General features: G+C 37.9%; 1 protein-coding gene and 1 pseudogene across 2 annotated transcripts in view; both read left to right on the plus strand.

The window, feature by feature from the left end:
- The window catches only part of DIS3L2 (DIS3 like 3'-5' exoribonuclease 2), a 389257-nt gene that overhangs the window by 99627 nt on the left and 269575 nt on the right, over positions 1–20055 (plus strand). The window lies entirely within an intron of this gene.
- LOC105539790 lies at positions 2767–4074 on the plus strand (annotated as a pseudogene). Its single transcript, XR_001006104.1, has one exon. The product of XR_001006104.1 is annotated as a protein N-terminal asparagine amidohydrolase-like (transcript).

Genomic DNA, 20055 nt, shown 5'->3' on the forward strand with positions numbered 1-20055 from the left:
TGCTGGGATTACATGCGTGAGCCACTGCGCCCGGCCTATTTTTGTATTTTTAGTAGAGACGGGGTTTTGCCATTTTGACCAGGCTGATCTCAAACTCCTGACTTCAGGTAATCCGCCTGCCTCGGCCTCCCAAAGTGCTGGGATTACAGGCGTGAGCCACCGCGCATGGCCATTCACTTCTTAATACTATAACATTGGCGACACCTGAATTTTGGAGGGGACACATTCAAATCATGTTACTCAGTCTCACTGGATGAATGCTATCTAAGATGAGCTGGATACTGTCACGGCACTTGGTGCATGGTCATTTCTTTTCCTTGAAATTATGATGCACTATCTTTAGTCTAAAAGCACTGCAGTCTCTGGTCCTTTGGGATAAGATATGGTGTCTTTTGAAAGTGAGGAGGTTGAGCCTGGATATATTGGCTTTGGGCTTTCTGCCTGTCCTCTCTAATACATACTTGGTGTTGGGCGTGGTTTTCCTTTTGGGGTAATTTGGATTATTGCCACTCAAAGTGTGGTCCATGTACTAACAGCATGGAAGAATCTCAGGCCCAAGACCCACTGAATGAGAATCTGCATTTTAACGAGATCCCCAAGTGATTTGTATGAGCATTACATTTTGAGAAGCACTGATGTGGATGAGTAGGTCTTTTTTGCTCTTATGATAAAAATTAGTTTGTCACTATAGAGAAAGGAGAACTTGTATATGACATTATTATAGCTGGTCCTGGAGGAGAGTCCTGGGTGCAGTGTAACTTGTTGGGGCTTCAGAGGTTTCAAGTAATGATAACGATTTCCTTGTTTTAGACTCGAGATCCCTCACTCTAACCCTTCACCCCCTTCTCTAGTTAGCTCTAGCAGTTGAAGGATATATTGTTCTTGTAGTTGGAAAAACCCACTGATTAGTTTATTGAAAAGAGATAGATTTTAGAATATCTTGAGTTATTTTTATCCCACTAAGTGTTCTGTAACCTACCTCCTTCCTATTTTGGGGAGATCATTTTATTTATTATTATTATTTTTAAGATGGGGTCTTGCTGTATTGCCCAGGCTGGTCTCGAACCCCTAGATTCAAGCTGTCCTCCTGCCTCGGCTTCCCAAAATGCTAGGATTACAGGCATGAGCCACCATGCTCAGCCTTGGAGTTCATCTTAATATTAAGTTCAGACAATCATGTCGTTTCTGTCTTACTGGACTCCAGCTTCACTCTTTTTTTTCCGGAAGGGGATTACCTGTTACATTATGTTTAATAAATGTTTGTCACAAACTTTCTATTTGAGACCCACTTTTAGTAGCTTTCAGCATAGTTTGAAGTCTTTTTGACAAGTACATTTACAGATTATGGCAGTTATTTCAATATACAGAATTTTTGTATCTTGAAACACTTGAAAGTGTAAAGCACCTCCTCATAACTTGAGTATTACTATTTTTCCATTTGGCCTGTGCTACTGCAAAATGATATGCTAGTGCATCAAGTGGGATTAGAAAGAAAAAGAAGATAGCTGCTCTTTCAATAGTTGATAGTGTAAAGAACTAGAAGAAAATGTAAAGAAAAACAGTCTGAAACTTTAAATGACTATATTTGAGGTTTATCAAAAAGATAACTGTTTTTTAATAAATGAGGCACCTGCATTATCAAAATGATTTATTATTTGTAATTGGAATTATCTTTTCATCCAGACTTTGGTAAGAGGTGGTTAGATTATGCCAAAAAATGATTAACATTTTAAAAAATTGAGATAAAATTCATATAACATAAAATTCACCATTTTAATAATTTTAAAGTATACAGTTTTGTGGTTTTAGTATATTTACAATGTTGTGCAACCCTCACCACCATCTAATTCCAGAACATTATTCACCCCCAAAAGAATCCCTGTGCCCATTAAGCAGTAGTCACTCTCTGTTCGCCTTCTTCCTAGATGCTGGTAACCACTAATCTGTTTTCTGTCTCTATGGATTTTCTTATTCTAGACATTTCATATAAATAGAATTGTACAATATCTGTCGTTTTGTGTTTGTGTTCCTTCACTTAGCATAATGTTTTCAGGGTTCTTCCATGTTGTAGCATATATCAGTACTTCATTTCTTTTTGTGGCAGAATAACATTTCATGTGTGGACATGCCACATTTTGTTATCCTTTCATCAGTTGATGAACATTTGGGTTGTTTCCACTTTCTGGCTATTATGCTGTTGCGAACATTCATGCACAAGGTTTTATATAAGCACATGTTTTCACTTCTTTTGAGTATTTGCGTAGGAGTGGAGTTACTGGGTCACGTGGTGACTCCATGTTTAACAAAAATGATTTTTAAAATAAAGATGACTGAAAGATACTGTCCCCAAACTTTTCTGACCCCAAAGAAATTAGTCTTATGAATATATAAACAAGTTAAGCCCTAAAATTACTTCTTTTCTCTGGCATTTTGTCTACTATATGAGTTGCAGTTGTGTTGCTCCTGTTTCTTTTCACACGCAAGTCACCATTTTGGACATTTCAGAATGGAACCCTTGTATCTCCTAGATTGTGAATTTGATGTTCCTTTGCTGTATTATTTTATGAATTACTACTGGAGCATCAACAGTTCTCTCTTAAAAAAAAACTTGTGGGCACTTAATAAGAGTTGTATATGCCCAAAATGTGTTTGCTCCTGTTGTTGAAGGAGGTTGTTTATTATCGTTGTTGTTATAGTGTGTTATTGAATATAGTTTAGGAACTCAAGTAGCTTAGTTACCTAATATAAATACTATTGGCCCGGGCGGCCCGGGGCTGCGCGGGGGCGGGTTGCCTCCTCCCTGGGCCTGCCTGGGCAACCGCCTCCGCGATGCCGTTGCTTGTCGAGGGGAGGCGAGTGCGGCTGTCGCAGTACTCGCCCACGCTGCTGCGTCCGAGCCCACTCTCCTTTGGAGGAAAGAGCCAGACTTCTCAGAGGTCAGTCTGTTCAAGAAGTGGGACCCCAGGGCCTTCTGTGTGTTCAGCGAAGAGAGCTTGCAGTGACCTTCCCGAAGAATGGCTCCATCTCCATTCTGGGTTCTGATGATGCCACTACTTGTCACATTGTGGTCCTGAGGCAAACAGGTAATGGGGCCACCTGCTTGACACATTGTGACGGAACCGACACCAAAGCTGAATTCCCCTTGATCATGAACTCCATAAAATCCTTTTCCGACCACGTTCAATGTGGAAGGCTGAAAGTGCACCTCCTTGGAGGCTTCAGTGACCACAGGCAGTTGTCACAAAAACTCACTCATCAACTTCTTAGTGAATTTGACAGGCAAGAAGATGACATTCACTTAGTGACATTATGTGTGACAATTAAATGACCGGGAAGAAAACGAAAACCACTTTCCAATAATATATGGCATTGCTGTCAACATTAAGACTGCAGAGATTTACAGAGCCTCCTTTCAAGGTCCAGGTCCGGAGGAGCAGCTGCTTGCTGCGGGAACTTTAGCAGGAGGACCAATGATTAGCATTTACGATGCAGAGACAGAACAACTTCGCATAGGACCGTACTCCTGGACGCCATTTCCACGTGTGGATTTCTGGTTGCAGCAAGATGACAAGCAAATACTAGAGAATCTTTCTACTTCGCCTCTGGCTGAGCCGCCCCACTTTGTTGAATTTATTAGATCTACCTTGATGTTTTTTTAAAAAAATACCCATCTCCAACTAACACACTGTTTCCTGGAAATAAAGCCCTACTCTAAAAAAAAAAAAAAGAATTACTAGGTCAAAAGATAAGAAATTATTCAAATGGATTCTGTGTGCTACCAGGTTGCTGTGATCTGAATGTATCCCCAGAATTCATATGTTAGAAACATCATCTCAAACGCACCAGCGTTGGCAGATGTGGAGTCTTTTGGGAGGTGTTTAGGTCATGAGGGTAGAGCCCTATTGAATGGATTATAAATAAAAGGGCTTGCAGAATTGGGTTTTCTTACTCTTGCCCTTCTGCCTTCCGACTTCTACCTTCTGTCCACATGATGACTCAGCAAGAAAGCCCTCACCAGATGCTGATGCCTTAATCTTGGACTTCCCAGCCTCCGGAACTGGGGAGACAGTCTGGACACAGGGAAAACCTGAGACCAGGTTTTTATCCATTCTTTAATTAAATAATTAAAAGAGATAAACAAATTTGCTTTTATTTCTTTAACTTTTACTTTTTGGCTTTCCATTCATCCTGTGACCTTGTTGATATTTTAAATGTTGGTTTTATCATCTTCAGTATTGTCTGTTTCTCATATGTGTTATTTCTGTGTTTGGCACTTTGCTTTGGGCACAGTGCCACTTGTGTGTGCCTAAGGCTGGATTTGTGTCCTGATGGTATTAACTCTCAAGTCAGGGACATAGACATATTTCGGTAAGCATACACATCCTTGTTTTGTGCAGACTTTTCTTTCATGCTGATGTTTCTTTTCCTTTTGTTTGTAGCCAGACATTTTGGACCCAATGTCTATTTCTCACTAGTGAAGTGGATTCTGCAGTTTGTTTTCTACCCCAGCTTTCTACCAAAGTTGTTCTTTTCATGGTTGTCACTGATTTCCTACCTGTTTTCATTGGTTGTTTTCTTAGTTTTCATTTTCCTTGAGCTTTCTACAGTGATTTGAGACCATTGATTTCCATTTTCTTTGTAATAACCTCTCATTAGTTCCATGGCCCGGTTCTGTTTCTTCTATTCAGTGTGTTTGTTTTTTTTATTGATTTCTCTCTTTTCTCCACTTAGTTGTAGACACTTCTTTTTTCTTTTTTTGAGATGGAGTCTCGCTCTGTTGCCCAGGCTGTAGTACAATGGCATGATCTCGGCTCACTGCAACCTTTGCCTTCTGGGTTCAAGCAATTCTCCTGCCTCAGCCTCCTGAGTAGCTGGGATTACAGGTGCACCACCACGTCCAGCTAATCTTTTTTTTTCTTTTTCTTTTTTACTTTTTTTTTTTTTTAAGGAGAGATGGGGTTTTGCCACGTTGGCCAGGCTCTCAAAATCCTGACCTCAGGTTTTCCACCCACCTTGGCCTCCCAAAGTGTTGGGATTACAGGCACGAGTCACTGCGCCCAGCCAGTTGTAGACATTTCTTAAGCTTCTAGCCTATGTCCTCTTTTCTTTCTTTACATTCTTTTCCAGATAGGTCTTTATGTACTTTCCTAGTTTAAACTGACACTTCTATTTGGAGGATTTCCACCATCCATTTGTTTATTTGACATTTTTTGATTGGCAGCTTTGTACGTGGCACTGGCCTGGGTCCTGGAGATACAAAGATGAACACACTTTGACTACCCTCGATGAACTTGGAGACCATTGCAGAAATCAGATGTGTAGACAGAGAGCCACATTGCTGTGTGATACGTTTCTTAACCCTGATGTGAACACAGAGATGAAGGAAGTATATGGAGTGGGAGACAATGGCTCTAAGGAAACTTAAATTTCTTGTAAGAGTGACATTTGAATTGCAGTTGGAAAGGAGAGTTTGCAAAATGAAAACTAAGGGGAGAAGAGAATATTTTAGGAAAGGGAACTGTATGTTTAAAGGAGGAGAAGCATGCATGCCTCCCAAGTCTCAACTGGTGAGGGCAGGGGTTTTGTCTTATTTTATTTCTATCCATGGTATTAAGGTAACAACTGGCACCTTTCAAGTTAGATTGTGGTCTCCATTCTAGATCCTTTATTTACTGGCTCTGGGCTTTAGGGGCCTTACCTATAAATGGTGTAAGTTTTTGATAAGGGTGAATGAGCTGTAATCAACTAAAATAGTGTCTGACAAGTAGTAGGTGCTTTTAAAATGTGAGTTTTATTCTTTCATTTTCCTTCTCTATCTAGCCACCTGTTAACTGGCATACAGTAGGCAGGGAGTAGATACTTGTTGAACAATTTCAGTGTTTCCAAACACCAGAAAAAGATACAGGATTGTTTCTTGTGATGTAAACTTTTACGACTAGGAAGACCAAAAGCACAGGATGAATTCACTAAATTTAGTAATCTTACAAAGCAGAAACTTGTTTTCTTAAGAACTAGCTTTAACTGGAAGAGAAAACACAGCAATGAATCAAGTCAGGTCTGCTGGATGTTTGCACATGGGAGCTGGATAATTTTCCCCCCAAATATAAAAGATTGGATATGTTGTTTATAAATGTCTTCTATAATATTTCTTCATTAATGTTTATAGTTGATTTTGGGTTTGTTTTCATCTTAGTTTCTTTTTTTTTTTGAGATGGAGTCTTTTTCCATCGCCCAGACTGGAGTGCAGTGGTGCGATCTTGGCTCACCACAACCTCCGTCTCCTGGTTCAAGCGATTCTCCTGCCTCAGCCTCCCAAGTAGCTGGGATTACAGGTGCCTGCTAGCATGCCTGGCTAATTTTTTGTATTTTTAGTAGAGACGGGGTTTTGCCATGTTGGTCAGGCTGGTCTCGAACTCCTGACCTCAGGTGATCCACCCGCCTCAGCCTCCCAAAGTTTTGGGATTACAGGCGTGAGCCATTGCACCCAGCCTCCATCTTAATTTCTTTTTGTTTACAGAGTTAAATAAGCTTGTTTGTAGATTTCAGTTGATCCAGGCTGGTGTGTTTTCTCCTTGGGGTCTCAAATACAGTAGTTTAACTATTTCTCAGTTAGTACCATCTCAGACTAGAGTCTTTTAGGTTTTTATTACCAATGACATTCTTATTCCTTTGTATGACATAAAGGCCTTCCATGACCTGCCCTCTTCCTTCTTGGGCAACTGTATTTCCTTTAGCATACCTGTAATCTTGGGCACCGCATACAGAGGGTCTTTGAACGCACTATGCAGCTGCATGCTTACATTTTCTTTTTAGACACAGTTTCCTTTGCTTGCAGTTCTCTGCATGTGTCTCTTTCTCTTTCCCCTACTCATCTTTCTAGACTGGTTTCATAGGTTGTTGCCTCTAGGAAGCCTTTCCTTCATATCTTTACAATTGTTATCCAATGCTGCCGTTTTTTTGAATTGAAAAAATCTTTAGATGTTTTTCACATATTATAGGGCCCTTTATATTGTCTCTGTTCACATTCCAGTGGCTTTTGATGTTTTCTTCTGGGTGGTATTTGCATCACTTACTATGAATGACTCCCACTATGTGATGATGTTAGAAATGGCAAGTGCCATGTGTTGTTGAGTACCTGTTCTGTGTTAGGCACTCTTCTAGGGCTTTGGTAACATTGCATATTGCAGACATAGATTTCTTTGTGAGATGGACTGAACTATAGTATTTCTTTTTCATTATTCATGTGCTCATTTCTAAATAGACCAGAGCATATTGATTTAATTCATGAGGAGACAATGTTCGGCAACAGATAAAAAGTCAGTTCCTAAATCCAAAGAAAATGAGTAAATTCTTGAATTTGGGTTTTTGTTTATACAACATCCCAACTTCATCTTCAAGGTACTTCTGTTAAGGCTATACAGAATTTAGAAAATATGTTGGTGTCAGTTTTATTATTATGTTAAAAGTAGTTTAAAAGTATACTTTTAAAAATAAAAGCAAGGAGGGTACTTACATGTCTAAAGGAAACACTGTTTTTCTATACTACTCTCAATGCTTCTGACATAAACTGTGTGGATTTTCCACACCAACCAGTTCTCCTCAGACTCTAATTGGGTGTCCTACATTTTAACTCAGTCCTGACACTACGCAGAGTTAGCACAGACCCCACAGGTTAAGTGCTCATACCACAAGACTGCCCTCCACCCAGGTGCCAGTCACAGTCTGGGCTGCCTGTACTTCTGACTGGCTGTTATTTGGGGATTCCCATAGCCCCCTCAGGTTCAGTAATTTGCTATAATGGTTTATAAAACTCAGGGAAACATTGACTTATGTTTACCAGTTTATTATAAAGGATATTGCAAGGAATACAGATGAATAGCCAGATGAAGAGGTACATAGTGCCTCTATGGAGGGGCATGGAGCTGCCACACCCTCTTGAAGTCCTCCACCCTACCAGCATCTCTCTGTGTTTACCAACCCTGAAGCTTTCTGAACTCATTTATGGTTTTTATGGAGGCCACATTACACAGGGGTGATAGATTAAATCATTGGTCATTGAACTCAATCTTCAGCCCCTTGTCCCTTTCTGGAGGTCAGGGAGTTGGGCTGAAAGTTCCAACCCTCTAATCACATGGTTCATTCTCTGGCAGCTGGCCCCATCCTCCAGGAGTCCCTCGTTAGCCTAATCTGAGGTATGTTCGAAAGGGACTTACTACCAATAACAAAAGATGCTCCTCTCACCCCATCACTAAGAAAATTCGTGCGGTTTTTAGGAGCTCTGTATTAGGAACTGGGGATGAAGAACAAATTTATATTTTTTAATTATTTCATAACATCACAGTATCAGTTAGTGTTTCTTTTCTTCTTCAATGATGCAACAATTCATTCAACAAATATTATTTTGGACATCTACTGTGTACCAGACAAGAGAACGTATCATTGAATATAACACAGTGTGCTGTCCTCATGGAACATGCAGAAAGTTTATATTGTCTGTTAGGCTAGAATGGATCCATGGAGGCTTATTTTCAAAACCTATTCTGTCTTTATTTAAGAACCATAGAAGATTTAAGTAATACTTTAACATTTGGAAACTATTTTAACAAATGGAAAAGCCAGAAGTGATTTTTACTTTTTTCTGATTTGAAAGGAAAATTCTTTTCTTTTAGCAGAGACCTCTAAATTCATTAGGGAAACAACAACCAACCAGTCATAGTATTATATGCTTAAAGTATGATTTTTGTCATAGAACCAGTAAGTTAAATGGCTTTCCTCAACTCATTCATTTTAGGCTTATTTGACACCTTTTGAGGTATGAAAACTCCAGTGTCAAATGGCTTTACCAGTGAATGCTTCCAAATGTTTAAAACAAGCAAATAACAAAATCTTACAAAACTATTCTGGAGAACAGAAAAATGTTTTATGAGGCCAGCATGCCCTTGATATCAAAACCTGACAAAGATAATACAATATAAGAAAATTGTAGGGAAAGCCCTCTTATAAACACAGATACAAATGCCCTAAATAAAGTAACAGAAAATTGAATCCATAGATATGTAGTAGGTATAATACATTATGACCAGGTAAGGTTTATTCCACTAATGTAAGATTGGAGGATTACTGTTCAAAACTCAAATAATGTAATTCATCACGTTACCAGAAGAAAGGAAAAATCTTATGGTTACTCTAGTTTCTGTAGAAAGTGTTTGATGAAATTAAAGATCCATTCGTGATAAGTACTAGTAATAGAAGAAGACTCTTTCATCTGATAAAGGCTCCTTACAAAAGCCTACAGTAAACATCATAGCTAGTGCTGAAATGGTGAAAGCTTTCCCCCTGATGATGGGAATGAAGCGAGGATGCTCACTATCATTACTTTTATTCCATGTTATATCATAGACTATAGTTAATGTAATAAAGCAAGAAAAAAGATAGGAGGATTGGGAAAGTAAGACAGTACTCATCATTTTCAGACTAGTTGATTTTATACATGGAGAATTAAAAGGGCTGCTACATACAAAGTCAGCCTACAAAAATTATTTGTATTTCTGTGTATCAACAACAAAGAAAAAATGTTACCCTTTTGTTAGCGTGTAAAAAAGAGTTTTCAAGACCTCAACATTGAAAACGACCCAATGTTTTTATCAAAAGATGCTAAAGATGCTCTAACTAAATGGTCATGGACTATAAAATTTATTATGGTAAAAATATTAATTCTTCCCAAATTGATCGCTGCATTTAACAGAGTCCAAGCCAGCATTCCAGCACTCATTGTTGTGTGTGTGTAGAAAGTAACAAGCTGATTTTAAAAATAGATGACAATGTAAAGGACTGAAATAACCGAGACAATTTTGAAGTACAAAGCTGGAGTTCTTAAACTGCCCAACATCAAGACTTATCATAAGTGAGCACAGTTAAAATGGTATGGTATTTACTATAAGGAGAGATACATAAACTGATGAATGGAATAGAAAGTCCAGTAATAGACTCATATATGGTCACTTGATTATGACAAAGGTGACAGTGCAATGCAGTGGAGGAAAGAATGCTCTTTTCAACAAGTGGTGCAAGGCTGATTGGTTATCCACTTGGAGAAAAAAGATGTTGACCTTTATTTTATACCATGCACAAAAATCAATTCTAGGTAGATAAAAAAACCTAAATGTGAAAGGTAGAACAGTAAAGCTTTTCAAGGAAAACATGGTACCATATTTTCATGACTTTAGGGGCACCAAAAATTTCTTATAAAAACAGGACACAAAAAATAGGCCTGGCGTGGTGCCTCATACCTGTAATGCCAGCACTTTGGGAGGCTGAGGCGGGCAGATTACCTGAGGTCAGGAGTTGGAGACCAGCCTGGGCAACATGGTGAAACCCCGTTTCTACTAAAAATACAAAAATTAGCTTGGCCTGGTGGTGTGTGGCTGTAGGCACAGCTACTTAGGAGGCTGAGGCAGGACAGTCACTTGAACTCAGAAGGCGGAGGTGAGCTGAGATCATGCCCCTGCACTCCGGACTGGGTGGCAGAGCAAGACTCCATCTCAAAACAACAACAACAACAACAACAAACAAAAAACACCAACCATGAAGGAGAAAAATTAATAGATTGGAGTACATTAAAGAACTCTTCAAAAATACCACAAGGAAAGTAAATATTAATCTGCACAATGGGAAAAGATATATGCAACCAGATACATATTCAACAAAGGACTCCTAACTAGAATTTATAAAGAATTCCCTGTTATAATTGAGAAAAAACTAGACAACAGATAGAAAAATGGGCAAACAAGTGATGCAGGCCCTTCACAAAAAGCTATCCAAATGGCCAATGCACTTAGGAAAAGATGTTCAGCTTTATCAGTTATCAGGGAAACGCAAGTCAAAAGCAGTACTACTTCACTTCTACCTGAAGGGCCAAAATAAATAGGTAAACCATACTAACAGTTGGTGAGGTGTAGAGTAACTGGAATTTTCATATACTGCTAGCGGGAATGTCAATATAGCTTTGGAAAACTGCTTGGCATCATTTGCTAAAGTTGCTGATATCTTGTGGCCCAGAATTTTCATTCCCAGGTATATGGCCAACAGAAATGGGTACATTTGTACACAAAAAAATATGTCTAGGAATCTTCCTAGCAATTTTATGTAAAATAGCCCCAAACTGGAAACCACCCAAATCTCAATAGTAAAATGGATATATTGTATGTATATACAATAGAATACGGTCTAGCAGAGAGAATGGATGAACTACAGCAATGTGCAGCAGTTAAGTATGAATCTAATGGCCAAACGCAAAACTACTGATGATTCTACTTATAAGCATAAAACTATAGTTTTATCAGGATATTATTTGTCTTTGAAGGGGCAATAATTGAAAGGGGCAAGAGAAGAGCTTCTTGAGTATTGGTTCTGGCAGGCAGAATTATAAGGTGGCCCTCAAGATTCTCCTCCTTAAATATACACACCATGTATAATTCCCTCACCTTGAGTGTGGGTGGCACCTGTGAATATGATGGAATGTCCTTCGTATGAACAAGTCACAATTTTGGGCAGAGGCAAAGGGCTTTTGCAGATGTTATTGGAGTCCCTAATCAGCTGACTTTAAGTTAACTGTAAGAGAGATTATCCTTGTGGACCTGACCTCATCAGGTGAACCCTTTAAAATAGCATCCAGGAGTTAGAGATTCTTTGCTGCCTTGAAGAAACAAACTGCCAGGAGTTTTATAGCTTCAAGAAAACGAATTTTGCCGACAGCCACCCAGGCTTCTGTTAGGACCCTAATTGTTAAACCATAGATGAGATGGCAGCCCCAGCTGACCGACACCTTGATTACAGCCACTAGAGAGCCCAGCTAAGCCATACCGAGATACTCGACCCACAGAAGTCGTAAGATAATAAATGTGTCTTGTTTTAAACTGTTAAGTTTGTGGTAAGTTTCTGTGTTGCATAGAAAACTAACATACTAGTGAGACTCTGTTTCCTCATCTTGGTTAGTGTTGTATGTGGGCGTTGTTTATTTGTAAAAAGTCATCATATTATGCATTTATGATTTGTGTATTTTTCTATATGTAATTAAAAATGAGTTATATTACCCAAAAGTGTTTACTTTAAAACAAGGGAAAAATTAATGGCATTCCTCTGTATTCCCTTTAACCAGTACACAAATATAATCAAATAGTTATGTTGTAATTGCAATGGTCAGTTTGAACACTAGCAGATTTGGTCACAAAAAGTTAAATATTTCTTCCCATAAGTGAACTCACCCTCTGTCCTTGCTCTCATTGCCATGTCACTTATATTTTACATCCCCCGCACCATGGTGTCACTATGAGAGTGGTAGAGTCTTGAAGCTGGAGATGTAATGATTTTTCACTTTTCTATTTCAAAGTTGATGAAACTGGGACGTGCCTCAAGTTAAGTATTGAGTAGCAAAGCTAGTACCTCGGTTCTTGAAAGCTCTAATTCTGTGGCCATTTCCTCGTATCATAGAGCTTCTGGAATCCAAAGGAAATACATGCATTTTGGTAGTGGTTTTGTCATAGATGCAGTTTGATCTGGGTAGAGGGTATTGAGTGGGGGAGTAACATTCTCTGTTTCTAATTAGAACTAGTAAACCAATTTTGCAGGTTATGGAGGGTGTATGGGAAAGATTCATTTAGCCACAAATGTCTACTATGCCTAACCTTTATGCTATGCACTGGGATGTCATTGTCACCAATTATCTGTTTTGAGTTTCTGTTTACCACACATGGCTTCCAGCTCTTCCAAATTTTCCCAGACTCATACTGCTTTACAGCCTTCCTCCTTCTTGAGTCAATAAGAAGTTAGATAATGCCCCTACTTTTCCCAGTGTGGACACAGAACTGGACTCTGTATATGTGTGAGTGGATGTAAATCCAGATTTAAGTCAGTCTCTGATCATGAAGAATCCTTGGATTAAGGCTTCTAGCTGAAATCCTGACTCAGTGATTTAAGAAAGCATTGCAGAATTAAATGTAACAGTTATGGCATGTAGATGCATCTAAACATGTTTCATCCATAAAGCATGTTTTTATTTGTGCCCATTTTCTTAAATGGTTTTATAACTTACGACCTTTTTGTTTTTCCTTTTTTACATGCTGATCCTGAGTTCATAGTATTGTATTTTGGAAAAGCTAGAAATATTAAAATAGTGCTTCTGGGGTAAAGCATCTGTCAGTATTTCCATTATGAAATGCAATTTTAAAGGGTTTAGAAGTCAGCTGTAAAAATTTGTTCTTGGCTGATATTTTGTATACAAAAATCTCTGCCCAGGATAATTTTCAGAAGAATTCTTGCAACAGCATAAACTGTAAGGTTATATGGCAGAACCAGCTTACATTGAACTCATTTTTTATGCTTCTATCAAAGTAGGGAAAAGATGAAAGCTTTTAAAATGATTAAAATAAAAACAATATGAAATCTGTATTCTAGACTTACATGCTCGGAAAATTGTTCGTTTTAAAAGATAGTTATTCTACCACTCTACTATCACAAGGCTCGCCGTTGGCTTAACTATCAAAAATAATAGCACCACCAAACCCAGCATAAGCCCTGAATCTTAGGTGACTTCAGAACAACTCTTTTTACACATTTAAAAAAAAATAATTTCAACTTTTATTTTAGATTCCAGGGGTACATGTGCAGGTTTGTTACCTGACTATATTGCATGATGCTGAGGTATGGGGTATGATTGATCCTGTCACCCAGGTACTGAACATAGTACCCAATAGTTAGTTTTTCAACTCTTGCCCCATCCCTTCCTTCTCCCTCTGGAAGTCCCCACTGTCTATTGTTGCTGTCTTTATTTCCCTGAGTACCCATTGTTTAGCCTCCACTTTTAAGTGAGAACATGTGGTATTTGGTTTTTTGTTCTTGAGCTAATTCACTTAGGACAGTGGCCTACAGCTTCATCCGTGGTGCTGGAAAGGACATGATTTCATTCTTTTTTAATGGCTACATGGTATTCCATGGTGTATGTGTACCACATTTTCTTTATCCAGTCCAACATTGGACTGGGCACCTAGGTTGATTCGATGTCTTTCCTATTGTGTATAGTGCTGCAATGAACATATAAGTACACGTATCTTTTTGGTAGAACAATTTATTTTCTTTTGGATGTATACCCAGTAGTGGCATTGCTGAGATTTTTTTCTATAGAGTTGTTTGAACTCCTTATACATTCTGGTTGTTAATCCCTTGTCAGCCATCTGTAAAGGGATATGCAGATATTTTCTTCATTTTGTGGGTTGTCTCTTCACTTTCTCCATTTTGTGGGTTTTTTCCATTCTGTGGGTTGCCTCTTCATTTTGTTGATTGTTTCCTTTGCTGTGCAGATGCTTTTTAACTTGATGTGATCCCATTTGTCCATTTTTGCTTTGGTCGCCTGTGGTTGTAGGGTATTGCTCAAGAAGCCTTTTGACTTCTTGCCCACTCCAATGTCCTGGAGAATTTCCTCAGTGTTTTCTTTTAGTAGTTTAATAGTTTGAGGTCTTAGATTTAAGTTTTTAATCTATTTTGATGTGATTTTTGTATATGGCGAAAGATCAGGCTCTAATTTTATTCTTCTGCATTTAGATAACCAGTTTTCCCAGCACCATTTATTGAAGAAACTAGGTTCTCTATTCTCTTCCATTGGTCTATGTGTCTTTTTTTATGCCAGTATCATACTGTTTTGGTTGCTATAGCTCTGTAGTGTAATTTGAAGTCTGGTAATGTGACTTTTCCAATTTCGTTCCTTTTACTTAGGATAGCTTTGGCTATTCTGGGTCTTTTATGGCTTCATATAAATTGGAAGATTTTTTTCTATTTATATGAAGAATATCATTGGTATTTTGTTAGGTATTGCATTGAATCTGTAGATTGCTTTGGGTAGTATGCACATTTTAACATTATTAATTCTTCCAGCCAATGAACATGGAATATCTTCCCATATTTTGTGTGTCGTCTTCAATTTCTATCATCAGTGTTTTATAGTATTTATTGTAGTTGTCTTTTATTTCTTTGGTTAAGTTAATTTCAAGGTATTTAATTTTATGTGTATCTATTATAAATGCAATTACTTTCTTGATTTATTTTTCAGATTGTTCTCTGTTGGCATAGAGAAATGCTGCTTATTTTTATATGTTGATTTGTATCTTGCAACTTTACTGAAATTGTTTATTAGCTCTAATAGTTTTTTGGTGGTCTTTAGGTTTTTCCAAATATAAGATCAGGTTATCTGCAAACAAGAATACTTTGACTTCTTCCTTTCCAATTTGGTGGGTACCCTTTCTTTCTTTCTCTTGTCTGATTGCTCTAGCTAGAACTTCCCAGAGCAACTTATTTAAGAACAGATTTTAGCAGCTCATTTTGAAAGCAGTATTTGGGGCTGCTCAGGGACTGTGTAACTCTAAAGAGACTCTTTTGTCTCTTTTTCCTAGTTGATGAAAAATAGCTTTCTGTTTGTTACCGGGCTTAGGTGTCCTCAAAGAAAGTAAGAAGGGAAAGCAAAGACATGTTTCTTGCATGATTGGAGACTTAGTCCATGAAGCTGGAGAGCTTCTTGTTAATGTAACTTTCTTCCCAAATCTTTGGGCAGGTCTTAGCTTGAAAAGATCAACCATAATGAAGATAAGCTCCTTGCTTTTATGTTATTGTGAGCACACATACACATATAGTTCTGCTGCATTTTACAGCTCGTGGCCAGGTTTTCTTTCTTATTCTTGTCTACTTTTTCTTCAACATTCAATCTCATAAGCAGATTGCCTCCAGGATAATTTTATATGTGGCAGCCAGTCTAGCCTCAGAACTGGCAATAGCTTCCTTTGTTGTATTACTTCTGAACCATAGAAGTGCAGTTCATGTGCAGAGAGTCTACAGGGAACATTTGAAGTCTTCTTGGTCTGAAATGAAACATGACTTTGTGTGAAATGTGAATTGGAAATGATGTTGGGTTATATACAGTTACTCAGAAATAAAGTCTGCATGGTGGAGAAGGAACTACCTCATTAAAGACATGCTTCTTTCCCTCACCACTCCTATTCTTCAAGGTATTGATGCTGTACCACACTTAGGCCCAAACAAGGTTAAAACAACAACAAGCCTTTGATTTATAAAGCTAAACAACTTTTCTTATTTTGTAAAAGAAAACAACTTCTTTAGACAAATAGGAAATTTGCTTCCAGAGTCATCCTGTTCAGCTATGGGGCGGGCTGGGTTGGGGGGCCGCTATGCTGAGGTGAAGGAAAGTCAGCCTTGGCTTCAGAGGTTACTTTCAGCATGTTACTTTCTCTGGAGTCATCTCAGCTGAGAGGCAACTTCTCCATCCTGCCTGGTCTGATTTTAGTTTGAGAGAGACAGGCATTCATGTTGTCATGATCCACTAGAAGCTCAAGGCTGGAATCTTAGGTGTGGAAGTGATAGTGGGCCTCTTGAAAGGAGAGAAGGCACTACCACACCACTGAGCGAGTGTTTGAATTCACAGTTCCTGAAAAGTGGGTATGTTTAGTATAGAGATGCTCTTTGGGAAAGGGCAGATTATTTTGCTTCTCAGAGGGGTAATCTATCACTATATTTATTGAAGAGTAATGTACTACTATCATTATTGTTCAAACTGCCCCTGATTTGACCAGTGGTAGCCCCCCAAGTTGATCCCTGTGCCATTTGGACATGTCCTCATCATTCTTTGAACACTTGTTTCCTAGTGATGTTCTCTCCTCATCCTGTAACTTTCTCTTTGCTATCCCTCGAATCAGTCAGTTTTTCTAAGACTCCCTAGTTCCTTTTAATGGAGATATCCAGACTCTCCCAAGCCCTCTTAATGAACAGAAACTAGGAAAGACATGTATGTGTATATCTTCCCTCTTTCCCTCCTTTCTTCCTTCCTGCCTTCCTACCAGCCTGCCTGTGTGCCGGCCTTACCTACTTACCTATCTTACCTACCCTGTCTTCATCTATCTTTCTCTCTCTCCTTTCCTTCCCTCCCTCCCTCCCTCCCTCCCTTCCTTCCTTCCTTTTCTTCCTTTTCTTTCTTTACTAAAGCTTTGTAGTGAGCCTTAATATCTAGTGGTATCTGTTTTTCAAAATTATTTTGGCTCTTTGGACTCCTGTGTATATTGATGGCAAATTTAGAATTGGCTTATCTACTTCTGTGAGTAAAGCCTATTCGGATTGCATTGAGTCTGTAGATCAATTTGGGGTCCAAATGGCATAGATTGGAGTTGCCTAATCCATGAACAGATATTTATCTCCATTTATTTAGGTCTTCTTTAATTTCCTTTGACAGTATTTTGTAGTTTTTAGTGTATAAGTTTTGCATGTATTTTGTTAGATTTCTTACTAAATCATTCATGTTTTTGATACTATGATAACAAATTATCCCTTTAATTTTATTTTTCGGTTGTTCATAGCTAGTATACAGAAATTGACTTTTGTATATTTATAATGTCCTGCAACATAGTTATTAGTTTTAGTACATCTTTAAAGATTCTATAGGATTTTCTACATATATTGTCTGTGAATAAAGGTTGTTTTTTGTTTTCTGTTCCAATTTATATGCCTTTTAGTTTTTTCATGCTTTACAAGAAACCTTCACTATAATGTTGAACACAAATAGTGAGATATTCTTGCCTTGTTCTTGATCTTATGAGGAAAGCCCTCCATCTTTCCCATTAATTATTATGTTAGTTTGAGGTTATTCATAGATGCCCTTTATCAAGCTGAGGAAATAACCTTATAGTCTTAGTGAAATTTTCATCGTGAATAGAAGTCGAATTGTGTCAGATGCGTGTATTGAGATGATTATTCAGATTCTTTTCTTTTTCCTGTTAACATGTTGAATTACAGGGATTGATTTTAAAATGTTAAATTAAGTTTTTATTCCTTGGTTTGGTTTGTAGTAATTTGTTGACAGATCTAACATGTGTCCTCATCAAGATATTAACATGTGACTTACTGGTATTATTATGTCTTTGGTTTTGGTATCAGAATAATACTGGTCTCATAAAGTGAGTTGGGAGATGTTTCCTCTTCCCCTATATTTTGAGAAAGTATGATAGGGTTGGTATTATTTCCTTTTTAAGAATTCGATAAAATTTACTAGTGAAGGCAGTGGGCTTGGAATATTCTTTTCTAGTAGGTTTTTAATTACAGTTTAAATTTCTTTATTGATGTAGAGTGGATGGTTTTAAACATGACCCTACATTTTTTTTGACACTTCTATTATTGATAACAGATACTAAAGGCTTTTAAAATTTTCTGTTTCTTCTTGTGTCTGTCTTGGTAATTTGTTTCATTCAGGGGACTTATTCATTTCATCTGATTTGTAGACTGTATTGGCATAAAGCTGTTCATAATATTCCTTTACTGTCCTTTTAATGTCTGTAAGATTTTTAATGATTGCGCCTCTTTAGTTTCTGAAATATTATTGGTAATCGTGTGCCTTATTTTTCTTTTTTCTGAATCATTCTAGTGGAAGATTTTATCAGTCTTTTCATGTAATAACTTTTGGTTGCATTCATTTTATCTATTTTTTAGTCTGATTTTCTGTTTCATTGATTTTCTCTCTTAAATTTACTGTATCTTTCCTTCCGCTTATTTTGGGTGAAATTAGCTTCTTATACTCCCCACCTCCAGACTTCTGAGGGTGAAGCTTGGCTAACTGATTTTAGTCACTTTTTCCCATTATAAGCACTTAGAGCTATATCATTTTCTCTAGACGCTACTTTAGATGCATTGCACACATTTTAGCATGTTGTATTTTTATTATTCAGTTCAAAATAATTTAAAGTTTTCTTTGTATTTTTTTCTTTGACCCCTTCTTTATTTTCAGGTATATGGGTGAATATTCAAATACTTAGGAACTTTTCTAGAATATCATACTACTATTCATTTCTAATTTAATTGTGTTATGGTCAGAGGGCATACTCTGCAAGATATCATGCTCTTGAAACCTATAGAAATTCATGTGGCTCAGCATATGGTCTATCGTGGTAAACGTTCTCTGTGCACTTGAACTTATATTCTGCAGTTGTTCAGTGTTACGCTCTGTAAAGGCCACTTAGGTTATGGCTGCTTGTGTTGTTCAGGGCTTCTGTTTCCTTACTGGTTTTTGTCTTGTTTTGTTTAATTGTGAAAATATGTATGATTGGGGATTTGTTTACGTCTCCTTTTACTTTTGTCAGTTTTTGTTTTATGTGGTTTAAAGCTTTTTTATTAGGTGCATGTACATTTGTAATCATTATATTTTACTAATGCATTGGCGCTTATCAACATAAAGAGTTCCTCTTTTTCCCTGGTAACGCCTTTTTTTCTTGAATCACTGTGTCTAATATTACTATGGGAATGTTTTCAAAGATGGGAGGTAATAGAGAACATTTGTGTGCTGATATGAGAAAGGTTTACTATAGAAAGGGAGAGGCAATGAGATCAGGAGAGAAGGTATTACCTAAGGAGCAAAACCCCCAGGGCAAGAAGTAGTATTCAGAGCAAGTGTTGGGATGGGTCCTTTGTGAAAGAAATGAATCACTTCATCTGTATTTGCACTGCAGAAGAAGGCAAGGATGATTATAGACATAAATAGATTTTTAGAGTTGGCTATACATGAAATCTATTTTTAAAATCTACCAATATGTACTTTACAGTGTGCCAGAAGCCACTGATCAAAGAAATGTGGTTTCAGTTTTTATCATCAATATAAGAGGGTGGGCCAAGTGCAGTGGCTCACACCTGTAACCCCAGCACTTTGGGAGGCCAAGGTGGGAGGATCGCTTGAGCCCAGGAGTTCAAGACCAGCCTGGGCAGCAAAGTTGAGACCCTACTGCTACTAAAAACAAAACAAAAAAAACTAAAAATTAACTGGGCATGATGGCATGCAAGAGTCCCAGCTACTTGGGAAGCTGAGGCGGGAGGATCACTTGTACCTGGGAGGTTGGGGGTGCAATGAGCCATGATTGTATCACTGCACTCCATCCTGGGTGACAGGGTGAGACCCTGCCTCCAAAAAAAAAAAAGTTATATATCTATATATTTATATGAGGGTGGTAATTCAAGTGTTGG

This window comes from Mandrillus leucophaeus, unplaced genomic scaffold (genome assembly GCF_000951045.1).
Source record: "Mandrillus leucophaeus isolate KB7577 unplaced genomic scaffold, Mleu.le_1.0 Scaffold21, whole genome shotgun sequence".
Taxonomy (NCBI): domain Eukaryota; kingdom Metazoa; phylum Chordata; class Mammalia; order Primates; family Cercopithecidae; genus Mandrillus; species Mandrillus leucophaeus.